The sequence below is a fragment of the Bubalus bubalis genome, chromosome 20 (genome assembly GCF_019923935.1).
Source record: "Bubalus bubalis isolate 160015118507 breed Murrah chromosome 20, NDDB_SH_1, whole genome shotgun sequence".
NCBI lineage: Eukaryota > Metazoa > Chordata > Mammalia > Artiodactyla > Bovidae > Bubalus > Bubalus bubalis.
In genome coordinates this window covers 17,975,998-17,998,221 of record NC_059176.1, presented here as the reverse complement: position 1 = coordinate 17,998,221, position 22,224 = coordinate 17,975,998, and the positions used below count along the sequence as shown (strand labels likewise).

The 22,224-nt window shown below is 35.9% G+C and overlaps 1 protein-coding gene across 6 annotated transcripts in view; it reads right to left on the bottom strand.

The window, feature by feature from the left end:
• LOC102411273 (DBH-like monooxygenase protein 1) overlaps positions 1–22,224 on the bottom strand; it is a 321,541-nt gene that overhangs the window by 129,821 nt on the left and 169,496 nt on the right. For 5 of the 6 annotated variants that reach the window (XM_044932879.2, XM_044932878.2, XM_044932882.2 and 2 more), the window contains one exon: positions 9,053–9,127. The gene's annotated coding sequence lies outside the window, so the exon portion shown is untranslated. Of the gene's footprint in view, positions 1–9,052; positions 9,128–9,878; positions 10,027–22,224 lie in introns of all 6 variants that reach the window. The other variant, XM_044932880.2, reaches the window with a different exon arrangement.

Here is a 22,224-nt window from a genome sequence, read left to right as displayed (position 1 = left end):
TGTGATGATATCCTTAAGCATATTTTAAAACAGAAAAAAATCTAATTACAAATGCTGTAAAGCTGACCTTTACTCACAGTGACTGAAGGCTATTATGAATGAAAGAAACTTTCTACTTGCTCAGGTCAATGTCCTCTTCATGTTCTTTGTGATAAACATTTCAAGTAGGCATGAAGGTGACCATTAAAAGGACGGTAAATTAACAAATTTTAGTCACAGTTCCCCCTAAAATAAAGAGGCTCTTGACAGAGGGAACCATATATGTCTGTAGATAAAAGAGAACAGAATGTTGCTTCAGACTCAAAAATTAAAATATTTATCACCAGATGATTTTTCCTTTAGGATATTTCAGGTAGGAGATAATTGTTTTTGTAGCATCCTTTAATAGCAGCAGAAGTAAAGGACTGTGCACAATCTGTTTGTCTCCCTAGGAGAGTTGTTGCACTATTATTAGCACTACCAAGGGAAACAAATTTTATGCTAGTGAATAAGTTGGCAACCTGAATCATCAGCTCCATTTTACAAAGTTACATTACAATGGAAAGTTATATAATAATACACTGAGCCTGTCTCTGTGAATAATTGGCTTCTTTACAAAGTTCCAGATGATAAATAAATACATTTAAGCACCATCAGCAATAAGTTATTATGTTTACAAAATTAAACTCTAATATACATAATAAATTACATGGTTTCCAAATTTTTGTCTTATCACCACATATAAACAGGTTTGACACTTTAGTCAAATGTCTTATTCAGGCTTTATTCCCTCTTTTTTCTTTCTCTCTCTCTCTCTCTTTTTTTTTTTTTTTTTTTGTAGACAGGCCAAATTGGGGGCTTCCCTGGTAGCTCAGCAGTAAAGCATCCATCTGCAATGCAAGAGATGCAGGAGACTGGGGTTTGATCCCTGGGTGGGAAGGATCCCCTGGAGGAGGGCATGGCAACCCACTCCAATATTCTTGCCTGGAGAATCCCATGGACAGAGTAGCCTGGTGGGCTACAGTGCATAGGATTGCAAAGAGTCGGGCCCCACTGAGCATGGACCACATGCGTGAAAATTGGCTGACAGAGTGGGGACTAGTTTAGCTTCCTAATCTTTCCTTACTGTGTATTTTCTAAAACGATTATTTAACACTCATTTCTTTTTTCTCTTTAAATGTCTAATATACTCCTTCTAATTTTTGTTTTGTATGCCCTCTGTGCTTCCCCAGTTTCCTTTTTTAACTCCTTCCTGAAACTCTCTCCGTATGGACGAGAAACTCTCTCTGTCTGGCTACAGACATTTTCTGCTCTAATTATTCTTATTCCTTAGATCTTACCTAAGTGTATAGATTTAAATCTCATATATGCAAATATAACATCCAAATCAATGTTTTATCCTGAACTCTGTCATGAAATGTGCTTGTGTGTGTGTGTGTATGCTCAGTTATGTTCAACTCTTTGCGACCCCATGGATTATACCCTACCAAATTCCTCTGTCCATAACATTTTCCAGGCAAGAGTACTGTGCAATTTCCTTTTCCAGGGGAGGGAAGCCCCCTGAAATAGCTCTGCTGCTGCTGCTAAGTTGCTTCAGTTGTGTCCAATGCTGTGCGACCCCATAGACGGCAGCCTACCAGGCTCCCCCATTCCTGGGATTCTCCAGGCAAGAACACAGGAGTGGGTTGATCTACTGTATCTCTATTTTGAAGTCTCATGGGCATCTCAAACTCACAAGGTCAAACCTAGAGATGATAAATTTCCTTTTCAGATCAGCTCATAGCTCAGTTTTTCACATCTTTGCCAAAGCACAAACATTAACACGATTTCTCAGGGGTGGAAGACTTGCAGTTTCTTTCTCTAAATTCTTTCTCCATATCCTAGGACTAACCCATTAGCCAATCCTGACACTCTCCCTTCAAAGTAATCATGAAACTAATGACTGCACCTCCTCCAACTTTGTGAGACTGTCCAAATTAATATTTTCTTACCCATATTATAATGGAGAAGGAAATGGCAACCCACTCCAATGTTCTTGCCTGGAGAATATATATATATTGGAGAAGGCAATGGCACCCCACTCCAGTACTCTTGCCTGGAAAATCCCATGGACGGAGGAGCCTGGTAGGCTGCAGTCCATGGGGTCGCTGAGGGTCGGACATGACTGAGCAACTTCACTTTCACTTTTCACTTTCATGCATTGGAGAAGGAAATGGCAACCCACTCCAGTGTTCTCGCCTGGAGAATCCCAGGGACGGTGGAGCCTGGTGGGCTGCCGTCTATGGGGTCATATTGTAGTTATCATCTAACTTGTTTTCCTATCTCTGTCCTTTCAGGTTTTGTAGTAATTGATAAAAGATAGTGTATGCACTTGTAAGTATGAGATAGGAGTTTTGAAAATAAAAATACATTAATAAACCCATTATCAAATTACTATTATATCTACTGTGTAAAACTCACATTTTTCCTTCAGAGGTGATCATTTTTCTGGAAATTATGTTTATTCTCCCACCAAAAACAAATAGAAAACTAGATGAAATATACAAAACAGTAGTTTTTGAACACGGAATAGCAGTCCATGCAGAAGTGTGAACTCTGGGAGGAAGATGACAGTTGAGGTGAGCTTAGTGACTGCCCTGGTTTTTTCCATATAAATACATTCTGACTGTGGTGCAAGGAGGAGGAGTCCAGTGTGGTGGTGCTGTTGCAATAAGGAAGCAGATCAGAGCTAAAGCTGGCTGAGGGGGCTGGAAATTGGGAGACAGCATTCCCCTACACTGGAAGCTATATGGGAAAAGAGCTCTCGAAATCTGCAGAATTCTTTTGCATATTTGCAAATTAATGAATAATAGATGCACAGCTTCATGACACATGGCAGAAAATTACCACTATAATAAAGCTACTCCAGATCTAACCCTGCCCTAACATTAATCTAGGAATGGTTTAGCTTTGTTGCTAAATTGTGATATGTGTGTGTGCTCTGTCTATTGAATGTCTCAGGTGATCAACAAGAATCTCCACTCACAACCTTGGCTGACTCATGCTTATAATATCTCCATGACCTGTTTGAGCTCTGGAAATTTTTTTAGGTTACATCTCCTATCCAATATTTTTGGTTAATGATTTTGCATCTAAGATACTATATTTTCTTCTAAACATGAAAAAATATTTCTTCCACACTTTTATTTTTATTTTCCTCTCATTTGTAATATTTTATTTTCTGAGTTCAGCATTCTAGGTTGTCAGCTAGATATTATTTCACTTCATTTAAATTATATTTTTGTTGTTAAAATTTCTGTTATTTCTATTTGTCTATTGTTTTTAGGTAACTAATTCTTTGTTATTGTTGTTCAGCCTGTTTTAAAGACCTTTTTCTTTCTTTGACATTCAATAATATGCATATGAATTTCTATTCATTTATCCTGCTGAAATTTTTTTTACAAATTATTTATTTGGATTTGTATCTTTCATAAGTTCTAGTCATTATTTCTTTAAATATTATCTTTTCTCCATTTTTTTGGTTTTCTCTACATCTAAGCTGTAGTCAATAATTGTTAAACATTTAATTTAATCCTCCATCGTTAATTATTATTTAACGTTTTCTGTGTTTTACACATATTTTCAAGTTCACTAAATTTTTCAACACCTCTATAGTCTTTGTCCACCTTGGCCACTCTGTCCACTCTGGCCACCTGATGCGAAGAGCTGACTCATTTGAAAAGACCCTGATGCCGGGAAAGATTGAGGGCAGGAGGAGAAGGGGACGACAGAGGATGAGATGGTTGGATGGCATTACCAACTGAATGGACATGAGTTTGGGTGAACAGGGAGGCCTGGCATGCTGTGGTTCATGGGGTCGCAAAGAGTTGGACACGACTGAGCGACTGAACTGAACTGATAGTCATTGTCAGGTTTTGCTTTGTTATAGTATTTATTATTATTTAATAGTATATATCAAGGTATATATATATGTTTATACATATTTATTTGCACATATATGTGTGTATATAAAACACATATAATATGTTCTATCATTTGGATAAAAGTTATATGAAGATATTATTTTGTTTGCTCTAAGTTCTGAATCACACATTGCCACTTGAAGAGTATTTACATCTTGATGAATGAATATGTATGTACTACTCTTTTAATATTTTTTGTTTTTAACTAAACAATGTACACACTCAAATATAGTTTTGTTAACTGATATAACTCCAAAATTATAATCCAAAAGGATATTCTATATTTCTTAATAATATTACATATGATATGAAAATCTATAAATATCAATATCCTGATAGTGCTTAACTATAGTGATTCTATCCCTGGATCATAGAATGCTCCATTTTGGGGTCAAATGACTAAATGAATAAATACATGAATGGAACCAGCCATCTGAATTCTATGATAAGGGAGGGGCAATTATCAGAGAACAGGTCACGCTGATAAAATATCCAAAAATGTTTTGGGGAACAAAAACTAAAATAGTATTATCATTGGATTATAAGGTTGGTTCGGTTCAGTTCAGTTCAATCGCTCAGTCATGTCCTACTCTTTGTGACCCCATGGACTGCAGCACACCAGGCCTCCCTGTCTATCACCAACTCCCGGAGTTTACTCAAATTCATGTCCACTGAGTCAGTGATGCCATCCAACCATCTCACCTCTGTCATCGCCTTCTCCTCCCACCTTCAATTTTTCCCAGCATCAGGGTCTTTTCAGATGAATCAGTTCTTTGCATCAGGAGGCTGCATTGCAGGTGGATTCTTTACCAACTGAGCTATCAGGGAAACATATACAGTTGGTAGTTATTTCAATTAATAAAAGTTTGCATAATTGAGTATTTTTAAAAATCATAAAGCATGACAAAAATGTAAGTATACACACACACGCTGATCTTATGATGACTGCAGAGTTATATAGAAGAGTTCTAAATGCATATTTATGAAAAAGAAATAGAATGGAAGAGAGGAAAATAGCCATTAATTAAGGAGGCAATCCTATTAAAAACCCAGGAGTGCTCATGAGAAGAGAAGTCATGCTATTCCTCAATGGTTATTATCTTAAGAGTCTTCCATAGGATGAACATTTTGATATTTAAAACGTAGTATTATAAAATTATAGTTTATATATACATCATATATTTGAGAATATACATATATTTGGATATATCACAAAGATGTTTACACAAAAGTAACTAAAGTATGATTTACTAGTGACCAAAGAATTTTAAAGAGTGATTTTGACTATTCATTATTCATCAACCTGGGTTGCTAACTATTTGTATAACTTATCTTTTGGCTGTAGCAATATTTAATAGCAAATAGCATGGGAAATAAGTGACTTAAAGGCAAAACTATTCATTTTGTGTCCATGGGTATATGAATGAACTGTGTCTCTGCTTGACTCTGCTCGACTGTAGTGGGTTCAGTAAGATTCACCTCCAAAATGCAGCTTGGCTCTAAATATGCTTAGATCTAAGCTCAAAGATACCTTGTCTGGGACATGAAATTCTCACATCTGTGGACAAGGGCACAAGAGAAAGAAACAAAATGTTAGCTGCTCAGTCGTGTCCAACTCTGTGACCACATGGACTGTAGTCCGCCAGTATCCTCTGTCTATGGGATTCTCCAGGCAAGAATAATTGAGTGAATTGTTGCTTTGCAGGCAAATTCTTTACCATCTGAGCAACCTGCACTAACCAATCCATGCAAGCACAGATAACGCTTCTGTTTGGATTTGCTCGTATGTCATACCCTCTAATATTGTTTTAGCCAAAGTGAATCACATAGCCAAATGCAATGTTCACAGGGTGGGAAAATAAAATGTTCCCCTAAAAGGGGGTGAGGATGATTAATATTTTCTGAATAACAGCATAATATACCACATTATGTCAGTATGACTCCAAAGTTGGCCACATTTTCCTTGTGAAAAATACCTACAATGTTCAGATCATGTTGTTCATTAAAAAAATTAGGAAATGTTTTATTTCAAAAACATGTGTTTATGTTTTCCCCAAATGTAGGCTCTTTTGATTTCAGGATTCTAATAAGATTTTGAGCAGCTTTTTATAACTTCTTTGCATTGCTCTAGCTTGTGACAAAGAATATTAAACAAGTTGTTTGTTAGAGATTTCAACACATACCACAGTTAGGTCTACTACTAATTAGCATTATAGAAGCAGAAGTGCTGAAGTTCCATAGAAGTGTTATTTATGGAGAATCTAAGTTTCTTGCCAGGGAACTTGTTTACTATTAACTGTTCTTTCCAGGAAAAAAAAAAATATTGCTATAGCTATATTTAATGAGAAGCATAAATCACACCTAATGGACCATGACTCATATCCCCATCAATTTATGATGCTAAAATGTGGACTTAGAAATCTGTCTTTCTATGACTAGTTCAGTTTGGGTTGAAATATTTATAGATGGGGAGAATAGCTTTGATTTTTTTAAAAACTGCAGCAATGGAACATTATATGTCTTTGTTCTATTTGATTTATAAATACTGAAGTCATAAATACTGCTGATTAAAACTAGGGAATGAAAATAAAAAGATACGCAAGCATGTCAACCTAGAAAACCTATCTAGACAACAACAACAACAACAAAAAACAATTTTGAGGACAAGGAAAACGAGAGAATAAGAAGTATTAGAATTGTTGTTGTAAGAAGTATGTGAATTAATGCTTTATTAATGGTATCAGTCTCCTATTTGCAGTAGCTTGTGACAATGGGTCTTTGGGTTGTATACCAAAGACTAGACCAAGCAGTTCCTAGAGTGTTAGGAGATCATTTTGATGCTTGCAGTCTTGAGATCTAAAATGTGTCTTTAGTTTAGAAGAAGAGTGCATTTTAAAACTAAACTAAGTTGAGACTAAGTTTAGACTTTTCTATCACCATAACAATTAGAGGAATGATTAGCTATTTCAACACTTCACACAAAGCTAAGGTGTATGATGGGGGGCATCTCCTACTTCTTCATTCTCCTCCTTCCTTGCCTTACATGGCCATGATAACTCATCTCATACTGATAGTTACTTTGTGGATTTTTAGCTGTTACCATATGGATGGGATTTTTCCCTCTTACCATATGGATGGTACATGCCTACAAATTTTGTACATATTTTACATGTATTTCAGCATTGATTATGAAAGTGTCGATTGAGTACTGAAAGCAACATTCCTTCCTACCATCATTCATATTTAGAGAAACTCATTCATAAACGAATAGACAATATGAAATCTGTGGGTGGGTAGAGGGGCTTCTCAAATAGACCTGACTTTCTAATAAGTGACAAGAAGTGAAGAGAGTGTGCATTGCTGCTGTCCCTTTTTCCTTCTTTCCCTTGGAATGTAGACTTGGTTCCTGAGGATGAGTTCAACATATTGAAAATGTGATGAAACAAATATGGGGAGAAAAACACAAGATGTTCTAAGGATGTCAGCAATGAATGAGAGTCTCCACACTGATTAGACTGTTAACTTCTTTGCCAACATCAAACACTGCCTATGTCCAATTATATGTGGAAAACATAGCCTCAATTTTTAAAGACATGATCTGTCAAGTTTCTAGATCTGTATCAAAAGCACCTGTACACAGTATAGAATATTTATGTAGAACAAATGGTATACAGAATTTCAATTATAAACAATATCAAATTTTCCTTTAAAAATTATACAGAGTTAGACCCCAAAACAGCAAATAAGAATGTTTGTTACTGAACATCTCTATGGATACTTGGTGTATTCACTAACCCTCCCTACTGAACGAGGCCACACTCCCCACTCCTCTCTACTAGGTGTTTGGAAGATGATTGGCAGCAGTACAATTTGATTCCGATTTTATTCCAAGAAATTGAACTTGCATCTCTCTAAGGCATATGCATTTAGAGAAAAATAAACCTATTTTATCTTTAAGTTTGATACTAAAAATTAAATATAATCATCCTTAATCACAAGAATACTTTTATTCTTAATGTACTCACTTAGGGCTTGAACTGAAAATTTGCCTAAAGACTTTGAGAATTATGAGAAGAGCATTAATATAATACCAAGGAGCAAACTATGTTTATAGCAATGACCGCTCACAAAGAGAAGTGGCTAATTATAAAAATTACAGAAAATAATAGAAAGTGTTATGAATTATAAAATATAGTCCTCAACTATGTGTGTGCAAACATATGCAGGAAGGGGAGTCGATACACATACACAAAAAAATACTCAAAGAGAAAATCAGAACATGAAATAAAAATGTATATTCATTAGAAAACAAAGGATTCCTCAACAATAAGAAGAATCACTTAATTAGAGTCATTAAAAGAAGGAGTTCTCTTAATATGGAAAAACATGAATCTGGTTCTCTTTTCAAGACTTCTTATCATTTTTCTTCATTTAAACAACATTGGGACAAAAAGGGAAAAAGCAAATAAAAATATTGGTGTCTCATTTCATTTCACATGAAAACTTGTGTAATAAATCAATGTGGAGGTCAGGTACTTAGTGGTGCATTGTTTTCAATAAAACTGAAGATGACTTAATCTAGTTATCACTAGAGAACATTAAATTCTGATGTTAAACCAACTCAAGGTTTGTTTTGTTTGTTTGTTGACATAGAAATCAGAAGAAGCTTAAAGTATTCAGTGACTTTGCTATAGAAAAATTACTTACATGTATAATAATTATATTTATGAAAAAGTTTCTCAGTGTTTACTCATTGCAGCATTTACAAATTATCATCCAAACACGTGAACTGATGAGAATAATACAAAACATTAATTTCATTAAGTTGGGTACTTCTAATAAATATAAACTTTATAAGTTATTAACTAACTACATTTATAAATTATCTAAATGTGTTCTATTTATAATGTGTTGATCAACTGCTTGCTACTTATAAAGATTACTAGAGTAAGACATTTTTTAATTACACTAAGAAGCACAATATAAGTATATGAGAGGTTCACATGTGTTCATATTTTTGTAGTAGAGAAATAAGAGGGCATAGTCAGATTTTCAGAATATACACAAGAATAGAACAAAAACTTCCAAAGAGAAAAACAATGTAGTCTGACCTTGGTCTAAGTCGATGATTTTCAAACTCCAGTTTAGCCATAATGTTGTTCTTCAAGTAGTATGCAATAGATGACCTAGGTGTGGAAAGAAGAAAAAGATTAAGTAGGGCTGTGCTAATTGAAAGGGAATGGTAAAAATACCTAATTCTCAGGAGGATACTGAGACTGTAAATCACAGTTCAGAATACACTATATTTGATGTTTCAAATCATACATTTTGAAGTATATATTTCAAAGTATGATTATTTTATGAAACATAATTAAAATATTGTCTTTAAATGGGGGCATTCACACATTTTGTCTTCAATGTATTTATAATTCAGGTTTATAAAATTGTATTTCTGGGGTGATTGTGTTTAAATTCTATTAAAATTTTAATAAGTACTCTTGTTTATAAACAGTTTAAATAATGTAGAAGTGTAACATATCAATAAAGAGAGTCACAATCCCATGTTGATCTTCATATTTTCTACTCAGGAATTCATGCTGTTACAGTTTGCATATATCTTTCTCTATTTTAATGTTATAAATGTATAATGTGTATAGATATATGTAAATTTTAAAATGTATATTTTATATAAAGCAAAATGTCTCGCTTTCAAAACATAGGGTAATGTGAAACTGTTCTAGAGAACAAAATGGCAATCAAAGGACCTGAACTCACTCCTCTTACAAGAACACCAAAATCACAACTAACTGTGAAACAACCATCAATAAAAAAGACTGAAACCTACCAAAAAAGATAATCTACATCCAACGACAAAGACCAAACCACAACAAGATGCGTGTATGAAGGGTACATACATTAAATTATCAAATTACATACCCCCTGGGAGAATAATTATATCACAGAAGTTCTCCAATGGGAGAGTTCTGAGCCTCATGTCAGGCTCCCCAGCCTAAAGATTTGGCATCAAGAGGAGGAGCTCCCAAAGCATTCAGCTTTGAAGGCCAGTAGGACTTGTTCACTGGAGCTTCACACAAACAGATGGAAAGATACACCATATTCTTGGATTAGAATATTCCATATTGTTAAAATGATTACACTATCTAAAGCAATTTACATATTCAATGCAATTCCTATCAAACTAACGATGGCATTTTAAACAGAAAAAAGAGACACTGATGTATAGAACAGTCTTATGGACTCTGTGGGAGAGGGAGAGGGTGGGAAGATTTGGGAGAATGGCATTGAAACATGTAAAATATCATGTATGAAACGAGTTGCCAGTCCAGGTTCGATGCACGATACTGGATGCTTGGGGCTGGTGCACTGGGACGACCCAGAGGGATGGTATGGGGAGGGAGGAGGGAGGAGGGTTCAGGATGGGGAACACATGTATACCTGTGGCAGATTCATTTTGATATTTGGCAAAACTAATACAATTATGTAAAGTTTAAAAATAAAATAAAATTAAAAAAAAAAAAAAAGAAAAAAGATTTTTTAAAACTTGCATGGAAACATGAAAGACTCCAAACAGCCAAAGCAATCTGACGGGGGGAAAAAAAAATGGAGCTGGATGAATAAGACTCCCTGATTTCAAACTGTACTATGAAGTTACAGTAATTAAAATCATATGATACTGGCAGAAAAACAGACATATAAACAATGGAATAGGGTAGAAAGCCCAGAAATAAACCCATGGACCTATGGGCAATTAGCCTATGACAAAGGAGGCAAAACCATACAATGGAGAAAAGACAGTCTCGTCAATAAATGTACTAGGAAAACTGGACAAATTTGTGTAAAGGAATAAAATTATGACATTCTCTAACACAGACACAAAAATAATCTCAAAATGGATTAAAGACCTAAATATAAGTCCAGATAGTATAAGACTCTTAGAGAAAAACCTAGGCAGAGCACTCTTTGACATAAATAGCAGCAATACTTTTTTTATCTGTCTCCTAGAGTAGTGGAAATAAAAACAAAACAAACAAATGGGACCTAATTAAATTTAAAAGCTTCTGTACAGCAAAGGAAACCATAAACAAAACAGAACAACAACCTACAGAATGGGAGAAAATATTTGCAAACAATGCAACTGACAAGGGATTAATCCCAAAATATACCAGCAGTTCATATAGCTCAATCTCCAAAAGACAAACAACCTAATCAAAAAATGGGCAGAAAAAGTAAACAGTTGTTTTGCCAAAGGCTTTACTTTTGGTTTTAAGGTTTGTAGGATTTGCTGGTAAAATAACCACTTTGCATTTATTTGAGCAAGAATTAAAAGAATTCATTAACTTGATAAGAGCTTACAATATAATAATATTGAATTAACAAAGATTATAATATGCTAATTAAGGAATAGAACTGATTTCAAAAGAATAATAAGAGATAGAGGTTTATACATCACTGAATTGGGGAAACCAGACCCAAGTGGTGCTGGGAAGTCCCTGGAACAGCAATCTGGAGTCCCAATTGGGAAAGGCCCCAGGAGGTGCATCCACCCCAAGGGTAATATTTCAGTGTTCTGCTTGGAGGAGTCCAGCTTTTACTACCAGGCTCTAGGTTGATAATCAGCCTACATGGAAATGTGCAGCTCTGGTTATTGTCATGAAATTAAGACCAAGACATTTATAAGTCCTGGAATGTTCTCTTATCCCTAGGAGCTGGCCAGGCCCACAAGGATCAAAACTCCCTGTCTTATCCAATGATTTATAAGATATTTTGGTGACACTGCTCTGGCCTGTAGGTAGTTCAGCAGTTTGGCATGTAGTCAGTTGTAGGGTCATTTTCTGGGCAGAGAGAGAGGCCTAGCGTCATTTCTGAAGCCTGAACAAGACTACATTACTAATTTCCCCAATGACAGTCATTTCTTCAAAGAAGAGATTCAGATAGCCAAAGGGTAGATGAAAATATGTTCAACATTGCTGAGGATTAGAGGAATGGAAACCAATACTAAATAAAGTAGTTTACATCAAAAATTCTGTAAATAATTCTGGGAGGATATGGAGAAAAGGAATCTTCTGATGCTGTTGGTGGGAAGTAAAATTGGTACAGTCAATGTGGAGTTTCCCTGAAAAACTAGACACAGAGCTACTATAGGGTCCTGTAATCCCACTCCTGGACATATAGCTGGAGAAAATGATAATTTGAAATGATATATGTTGCTCAGTATTCATAGCAGCACTTTTTAAAACAGCCAACACATTGATAGGTGTTCTCTGAAAGAGGAACAGATAAAGCAAGTTTGGTACATAGATACAATGAATTTTATTAAGCCATAAAAAAGAATGAAGTATCGTAATCCTATGTACAGCAGCATGGATAGCCTAGAAATTATCATACTAAGTGAACTAAGAGAAAGACAAATACATAAATCCACTTATATGTGGAATTTTAAAAGATGATACAAATGAACTTATTTATAAAACAAACAAACATGCAGATATCAAAAACAAACTTATGGTTACCAATAGGGAAACACTGCATGGGAGGGTGAGGAATAAATTAGGAGGCTGAGATTATCATATATTCACTGCTATATACAGAATAGATAATCAACAAGGATCTACTGGATAGCACAGGGAATTAACTCAGTATCTTGTAATAACCTATAATGGAAGAGAATTATATATAATTCTATATAATTATATATATTCTATATAATATATAATTATATATAATTCTCTTCCATTATAGGTTATTACCTGGAGAATCCCAGGGATGGGGGAGCCTGGCAGGCTGCCGTCTATGGGGTCGCACAGAGTTGGACACGACTGAAGTGACTTAGCAGCATATATATATACATATATATATATATATATACATATATATATACACATATACATATATATATATATATATATATATAAATAACTTAAATGCAGAGTATATCAAGCTAAATCCTGGGCTGGATGAAACACAAGTTGTATTCAAGACTGTGGGCAGAGATATCAATAACCACAGATATGTAGATGACACCACCTTTATGGAAGAAAACAAAGAAGTATTAAAGAGACTCTTGATGGAGGAGAAAGAGGAGAGTACAAAAGGTAGCTTAAAACTCAATATTCAGAAAATGAAGATCGTGGCATCTGGTCCTATCACTCCATGGCAAATAGATAGGGAAATGATGACAAACTTTATTTTCTTGGGCTCCAAAATCACTGTGGATGGTAACTGTAGCCATAAAATTCAGACACTTGCTCCTTGGAAGAAAAGCAATGAAAACCTAGACAGCATATTAAAAAGGGAGGAGGGAGGAGAGTTCAGGATGGGGAACACATGTATACCTGTGGCGGATTCATTTCGATATTTGGCAAAACCAATATAATATTGTAAAGTTTAAAAATAAAATAAAATTTAAAAAAATAAAAAAATAATAAATAAAATAATAAAGCTGAAAAAAAAAAAAAAGCAGAGACATTACTTTGCCAACAAATGTCCATATATTCAAAGCCATGTTTTTTCCTAGTAGCCATGTGCGAATGTGAGATCTGGACAATAAAGAAAGCTGAGCGCTGAAGAATACCTTTGAACTGTGGTCCTGGAGAAGGCTTGAGAGTCCATTGGACTGCAAGATCAAACCAGTCAATCCTAAAGGAAATCAACCCTGAATATACATTGGAAGGACTGAAGCTGAATCTCCAATACTTTGGCTACCTGATGCAAAGAGCCGACTCATTGGAAAAATTGCTGGGAAAGATTGAGGGTAGGAGGAGAAGGGGATGACAGAGGATAAGATGGTTGGATGGCATCATTGACTCAATGGACATAAGTGTAAGCAAATTCTGGGAGATGGACAGGGAAACCATGCAAGCCATGGGGTCGCAAAGAGTCAGACACAACTGAGTGACTGAACAATATATAACTGAATCACTTTGTTGGACATCTGAAACTAACACAATATTGCAAATCAACTCTTTAAATAAAACTTTAGAAAAATGAAATAATGTTCTGTGCTTACAAGAAAAACAGGCAATGACTCAAAATCAGCAATAAAGAAAGCACGGATAACCAGAATCCTGAGCATGTAAAGCCAATGCTGCAGCAACCTTAGGGATGTGAAAGGAGGGAGTTAATCCAAAGTTTTTAAAACATATGCAAAGATAGGAGATGAACATATCCTCTGGAGGCAAAGAAGTTGAAACTGAGACATTTACACAAATACAGCTGCTATATACAAAGCTTCATATTTCTATTTCATCTATATCCACTATATCTAGTCCAAATGCCCATATTTTTCCATTCTTAAACAAATTTTTAGAGATCCCAAGAGTAGATAACTTTTTTTATTATAGTTGGTTAATCAGGTTAATTAAATAGAATGCATATATATATGTAAAACATATAAAATATATATTTACTATATATATATATGTATACCATTATAGAAAACCAAAATTTCTTCAAGAAGAAATAAATTATCATGGTCATATGTTTAAATAAAGTAAATCATTGTTAAAGTTCCTGTGTCAGAAATCTCTAGATATCTTCACAGTCAATTCAAGATTAAACAAAAAATAGCCATCTTATAATTACCTCTTAGAAAACTGAAACACAAGTAAACATTTCTCATATTGTAAGATCAGAATTGCCATCTTTTATGACAAGAATATTATAGCCCAATCTCTTTCATACATTTAGCAGAATAATTGAATTAGTACAAAATATAAATCATTTCTATTATTTATAGCTGATATTTGTAGAAAATCCAAGATAATTTGTAGAAAAATCTTAGGGTTAGCAAATTTACATTATTACAAAGGAAATATAAAACAATAATTATAATTTGAGATGCTGCCAATAAAAAATGCATAAATCATAAATGATGTCAATGACTGCAAATATCTATGGATCAGATCAAGATGTCAGAGTAAGAAGATGTAGAGCTCACCCCTACCTGCAACAAGCAATTCCAAAATATATCTACATTTGGAATAATTCTCATGGAAAACTAACAAAACTGGCAAAAGAATCCCATACAACAAAAGGTACATGAACAATTTCTGAAACACTAAATAGGAAAGAAAAAAGCATAGGGTTATAACCTCTACACTTGGGAGGGATCTAGAAGGAAGAGGAGGTCCACACAAGTGGACTCTTGCCCTGAGGAGGGAAAAGGATGAGCTACAGATTATCCCAGTCCTGGGGTCTTATACTAAGGAGACAAACCCCTGGTTGCTGGGATAGATACAAGGGGAAGAGAAGCTCCTCAATCATGCTCTCCAGTCCAAGTAGAGATACACCCTTGCCCCATTCACTCCACACCGTAGCTTGTGGCTAGATCTGAGGCATGCAGGTCTGGAGTAAAGACTGATCTAGGGATGCAGAGGTGGCCCAAAGGCCTGGGATATGGTCTCAGTTGGGGAGCAGCCTTGTCAATACTTATTCAGGCAGCCCCTTGGGAAACACCATGGAAGAGGGCTATAGTCCCTCTTCCAGCTAATCAAGTACACTGGCCTACGCCATACCACAGTTTTGTGCTGGATCTGGAGCAGACAGGTCCCAGGAGAAAACTATCATAGAATTAGTCCAGATCTCTGGTAGCAGTGTAGTGCATTAATTCTTGCAGCCACAATGCCATGACTTTTAGCTCCATCCTAGCAAAGTCTCCAACCTCACTCATTCCATGCTATGGCCTATCCAAAGATCTGGGATGACCACAACAGGAAAAAAAGACACAAACTTGTGCTGCATCTGAGTGAAGTTGTCAATGGCTACACAGGTAGTGTGTCAGACCTCTGTGAGTAGACAGCCCTGATTTGCTTCAGGATTTCCCTTCCTTTGGATAGGATATGTATTCAAGGGGAATGGAACCTGATTGAACCAAACACTCAGGGCTTCTACTTAAACAACTGAGGAACAGACACTGTCTCTTCAGTAGAGTGACAACAGTCATGGAGGAGAGTGGATGTCCTGCCTCACACCCTGCACAGGCTTTAGCTCCTCCAACATTAACCAAACCTCCTATCAAAGTGATAGGAGCCAGAAAACTCTGAGAACAGATATGGTTGGTGTCGCTAGCAAAATAAGCCCAAGCAACAAAGACAATGGATAAACAGAGTCTACGCAGAGATGCTCCCACATAAAAACACCCCTTCAAGAACACTATAGATAACTGTTTCTCCTAAATTTATAGAACCAGAGAAAGTAAATGAAAAGGAAGAGGAACTATTTCCAGTTAAAAGAGCAAGAGAAATCGCCTAAATATTAAAACAGTCAACAAGACCCTGAGTTCAAAAATATGGTAATAAAAATGCTAACTAAATTAAGAAAGATTACTGACATAAAAATAGATCACAGTAACAAGGAACTAGCAACTATAAAGAAAAAAAATCAAAAACAGATCATTCAATTTCTGAGATAAAAAGCAACCTAGAACCAATGACTAACCAACTAAATGACATGGAAGAACAAATAAGTGATCCAGAAGATAGAATAATGGAAACCACTCAATCAGATCAGCAGACAAAAAAATAAATAAAGAAGATTAAAGCATCTTACAAGATCTATGGAATATTATAAAACATGAAAACCTATGTATAAAAGGGGTTCTAGAACAAGAAGAAGAGAGAAGGAAATCAAAAATGTATTTGAAAAAAATTATGACTGAAAACTTTCCAAACTTAAACAAGGAAACAAATATCCAGATATAGGATGTCCAAAGGGTCTCCAACAAAATGAACCCAAAGAGACCCACACCAAAATATACCATAACTAAAATGGCAAAAGTTAAAGAGAGGATGGTAAAGGCAGCAAGAGAAAAGAAAGTTGGTTACAAGAGAACACCAGAAAAACTATCAGTTGGTTTCTCTACAGAAAATTTGTGTGTCAGAAGAGCATAGCATGATCTATGCAAGGTCTTGAAAAGGAAAAATCTGCAACTTAGGATACTCTACCCAGCAAGAATATCAGTGGAAGGATAAATAATTTCTAGACAAGCCCCACTCAAGTACTCTTGCCTGGAAAATCCCATGGACAGAGGAGCCTGGTGGGCCGCAGTCCATGGGGTCACTAAGAGTCGGACACAACTGAATGACTTCACTTTCACTTTTCACTTTCCTGCATTGGAGAAGGAAATGGCAACCCACTCCAGTGTTCTTGCCTGGAGAATCCCAGGGACAGGGGAGCCTGGTGGGCTGCCGTCTATGGGGTCGCACAGAGTCGGACACAACTGAAGTGACTTAGCAGCAGCAGCAGCAGAACAAATCATCCTAAAATTTATATAAAATTACATAAGTCCCAGAATTACAAAAGCAATACTGAGAAAAAAGAACACAGCTCAAGGTATAACCATTCCAGACTTCAGACAAAGCTATGGCTGGTCACAGATGTCCAGAGAGACAGGCTGCCCAAAATGAACCTCAGGTCCTTTATTATCCTTGCTCCAAAAGGAAAATCAGTATTGCTTACACTGAACTCAAAGCTGGCATGTTTGGCAGAAGTATCTTTCTCATTCACCTCCTTCCCCAGAGACATTGAGGCTGGGTGCCCAGGCTATAGAGGAAACCTGAGGTCAATGGAAGCCCTTCCTCGAAACCCTGACCTGGGTGGCCTTTATCTGCTCTTCACCTGAAGGAGACCTGGCCCTTGATACTACATGGAAAGAACTTTGGATTTAGAGTCAGGTGTTGACCTCAGTATTGCATGACCCTCATTAAGGCACATAAACTCCTCATGTTTATTTTAGGACTTGTCAAAAGTAGGGATGTCATCCATGTCTGAGCCGCACACACTAATTCTTTTTATCACAAGGAGATAGAAAGTCAGGATTCTGGGAGACAGATAGAAGGCCAAGGGTATCTATCTCTGACTCTCTGTGGAAGGTAAGTCTAAAAAATTCACACATTATCTGGTTACAACTTCCTCTGTCTGAATGTGAGAGTGTGCAAATATCTTGGATCTAACTTGGTTTACTTGTGTTTGAGAACAAAACAAACACCTCCCCCCACAAAATGACTTCCCTGGTGAATCAGATGGTAAACAACCCACCTGCAATGTGGGAGACCTGGGTTCGATCCCTGGGTTGGGAAAATCCCCTGAAGGAGGGCATGACAACCCACTCCAGTATTCTTGCCTGGAGAATCCCCAAGGACAGAGGAGCCTGGCAAGCTACAGTCCATGGGGTCGCAAAGAGTTGGACACAACTAAGTGACTAAATACACATAGCTGTAGTAATCAAAACAGTATGGTTTGATGCAAAAACAGACAAATCCATGGAACAGAGTGCCCAGAAATAAACCCATACACCTACAGTCAAGTAATCTATGACAAAGTAGGCAAGAATATACAATGAAGACAAGTAACATAGAAAAGATGGGCAGTTACTTGTAAAAAAATGGAATTAGAATATCCCCTTCCACCATACAGTAGTCATGTGGATGTGAGAGTTGGACTGTAAAGAAAGCTGAGCACCAAAGAATTGATGCTTTTGAACTGTAGTGTTTGAGAAGATTCTCAAGAGTCCCTTGGACTGCAAGGAGATCCAACCAGCCCATTCTAAAGGAAATCAGTCCTGAATATTTTTTGGAAGGACTGATGCTGAAGCTGAAGCTCAAATACTTTGGCCACCTGATGTGAAGAACTGATTTATTGGAAAAGATTTTGATGCTGGGAATGATTGAAAACAGGAGGAGAAGGGGATGACAGAGGATGAGATGGTTGGACGGCATATAAATACACTGACACGGACATGAGTTTGAGTAAGCTTCGGGAGTTGGTGATGGACGGGGGAGCCTTACTTGCTGCAATTCATGGGGTCGCAAAGAGTTGGACATGACTGAGTGGCTGATATGAACTGACCTGAAATTCCACCATATAGAAAAAGAAATTCAAAATTATTTGAAGACCCAAATATAAGGTACGGCACTATAAAACTTTGAGGCAAGAACATGGGCAAAACATTCTTTGATATAAATCCTAAGAATATTTTCTTACATTAATCTTCCAGTGCAGAAGAAATATAAGCAAAAGTTAACATATACAACCTAATCCAGCTTAAAAGCTTTTACACAACAAAGGAAACCATCAACAAAATTAAAAGATAACCTGTAGAATGTGAAAAAATATCTGCAAATAATGTGATCAACAAGAGATTAGTATCTAAAAGATACTAACAGCTTCAATTTCAAGACCAAAATAACCCAAACAATCCAATCAAAATATGAGCAGAAGACTTGAAGATTTCTTCAAAGAAGACATATAGATGGTCAACAGATACATGAAAAGATGATCAACATCACTTACTATTAGAGAAATTGAAATTAACACCACAATTAGGTATCACCTCACACCAGTTAGAATAGGTACCATTGTAATGTCTACAAATAACAAATGCTAGAGAGGATGTGGCAGAAAGAAAACCCTAATACATACTTGATGGTAATGTAACTAACTTGGTGTGGCCACTATAATGAACAGTATGGACAGCATAAAGACTACTTTAAAAAGCTAAATATAACTATCAATTCCACCAATAACCTACTAATTCCACTACTGGGTATGTATCCAGAAAAAAAAAACAAAAAACAAGACTCTAATTCAAAAAGATACATGTACACCAAGTGCATAGAAATAGTATTTTCAGCAGCCAACACATGGAAACAACTCAAGGACCCACCAATAGATGATTGGCTTAAGAAATGGTGAGAGACACACACACACACAATATAATATTACTCAGCCATGTAAAAGAATGAAATTGCTATTTGCAGCAACGTGGATGGACATACAAAATATTATGCTTAGTGAAATAAATAAGTGGAAAAAGAAACAATGTATGATACTACTTATATATAGGATATACTACCAATATAAATACATACACAAAACAGAAACAAATTTACAAATATAAAACACAAATTTATCATTACCAAAGGGGAGAGAGAAGGGTAAGGGATAAATAGGAGTATGGCATTAACGGATATAAATTACTATACATAGAATAGACAAAATAGAAAGCCCAGAGATAAATCCACACACATATGGACAACTTATCTTTGACAAAAGAGGCAAGAATATACAATGGATTAAAGATAATCTCTTTAACAAGTGGTGCTGGGAAAACTGGTCAACCACTTGTAAAAGAATGAAACTAGAGCACTTTCTAACACCATACACAAAAATAAACTCAAAATGGATTAAAGATCTAAACATAAGACCAGAAACTATAAAACTCCTAGAGGAGAACATAGGCAAAACACTCTCCGTAAGACTGTTCTATACATCAGTGTCTCTTTTGCTGTCTCGTACACAGGGTTTATGTAAAGTTTAAAAATAAAATAAAATTAAAAAAAAAAAAACAAAACACTCTCCGACATACATCACAGCAGGATCCTCTATGACCCACCTCCCAGAATATTGGAAATAAAAGCAAAAATAAACAAATGGGACCTAATTAAACTTAAAAGCTTCTGCACAACAAAGGAAACTATAAGCAAGGTGAAAAGATAGCCTTCAGAATGGGAGAAAATAATAGCAAATGAAGCAACTGACAAACAACTAATCTCAAAAATATACAAGCAACTCCTACAGCTCAATTCCAGAAAAATAAATGACCCAATCAAAAAATGGGCCAAAGAACTAAATAGACATTTCTCCAAAGATGACATCCAGATGACAAGATGCTCAACATCACTCATTATCAGAGAAATGCAAATCAAAACCACAATGAGGTACCATTTCACACCAGTCAGAATGGCTGCGATCCAAAAGTCTACAAGTAATAAATGCTGGAGAGGGTGTGGAGAAAAGGGAACCCTCTTCCACTGTTGGTGGGAATGCAAACTAGTACAGCCACTATGGAGAACAGTGTGGAGATTCCTTAAAAAACTGGAAATAGAACTGCCTTATGATCCAGCAATCCCACTGCTGGGCATACACACTGAGGAAACCAGAAGGGAAAGAGACACGTGTACCCCAATGTTCATCACAGCACTGTTTATAATAGCCAGGACATGGAAGCAACCTAGAGGTCCATCAGCAGATGAATGGATAAGAAAGTGGTGGTACATATACACAATGCAGTATTACTCAGCCATTAAAAAGAACACATTTGAATCAGTTCTAATGAGGTGGATGAAACTGGATCCTATTATACAGAGTGAAGTAAGCCAGAAAAACACCAATACAGTATACTAATGCATATATTTGGCATATATTTGGAATTTAGAAGGATGGTAACGATAACCCTGTATATGAGACAGCAAAAGAGACACTGATGTATAGAACAGCCTTTTGGACTCTGTGGGAGAGGGAGAGAGTGGGGTGATTTGGGAGAATGGCATTGAAATATGTATAATATCATATATGAAACGAGTCGCCAGTCCAGGTTCGATGCACGATACTGGATGCTTGGGGCTGGTGCAATGGGATGACCCAGAGGGATGGTATGGGGAGGGAGGAGGAGGGAGGGTTCAGGATGGGGAGCACAGGTATACCTGTGGCGGATTCATTTCGATATATGGCAAAACCAATACAATATTGTAAAGTTAAAAAATAAAATAAAATTTAGAAATCTCAAAAAAAATAATAATTAAAAAAAAAAAGAATAGACAAGCAACAAAGATTTACTGCTTCTCCAGGATAATGACATATAATCAGCAAAAAACTAAATCACTATGCTGTACACCTGAAATGAATATAATATGAAAATCAACTGCATTTCAATAAAAAATTAAATATCTATAATAATTCTAATGAAATATCTCCTAGACTGTTCTACTGAAAACTATAAATATTTCTGAGAGAAATTGAAGACTTAAGTTGGTGAGAGTCTTATTAAGTTTATTAACTGAAAGATTCAACACTTCTCAAATATTATTTCTTCCCAAACCTATTCCTAGGTTTACCTCATTCAAAACAAAACAGAACAGTCTGTTCAACTAGATATCAAAAATCACTACAATACTACAATAGACAAGATAGAATGGTATTAATGCAAGAATAAAAGAAGTTGGCAAATTACATGTACGTAGAGAATCCAAAAATGGATCAATACATGTCTACCTAATATGGCACTGTAATTAGTGGTAAAAATTTATTTTGATAAATTATATGGGACCAAGCTTATTACCATAAGGGCAAAAATGTATTTGGGATTTTACCCTACATATGAACAAAAATCAACTCCAGATAGTTTGCAGATATCAATGTAAAATTAAAACAACAAAGATTTAAAACCAATAGAGGTGTATTTTTGTGATGTTGGAGTAACTAAAGC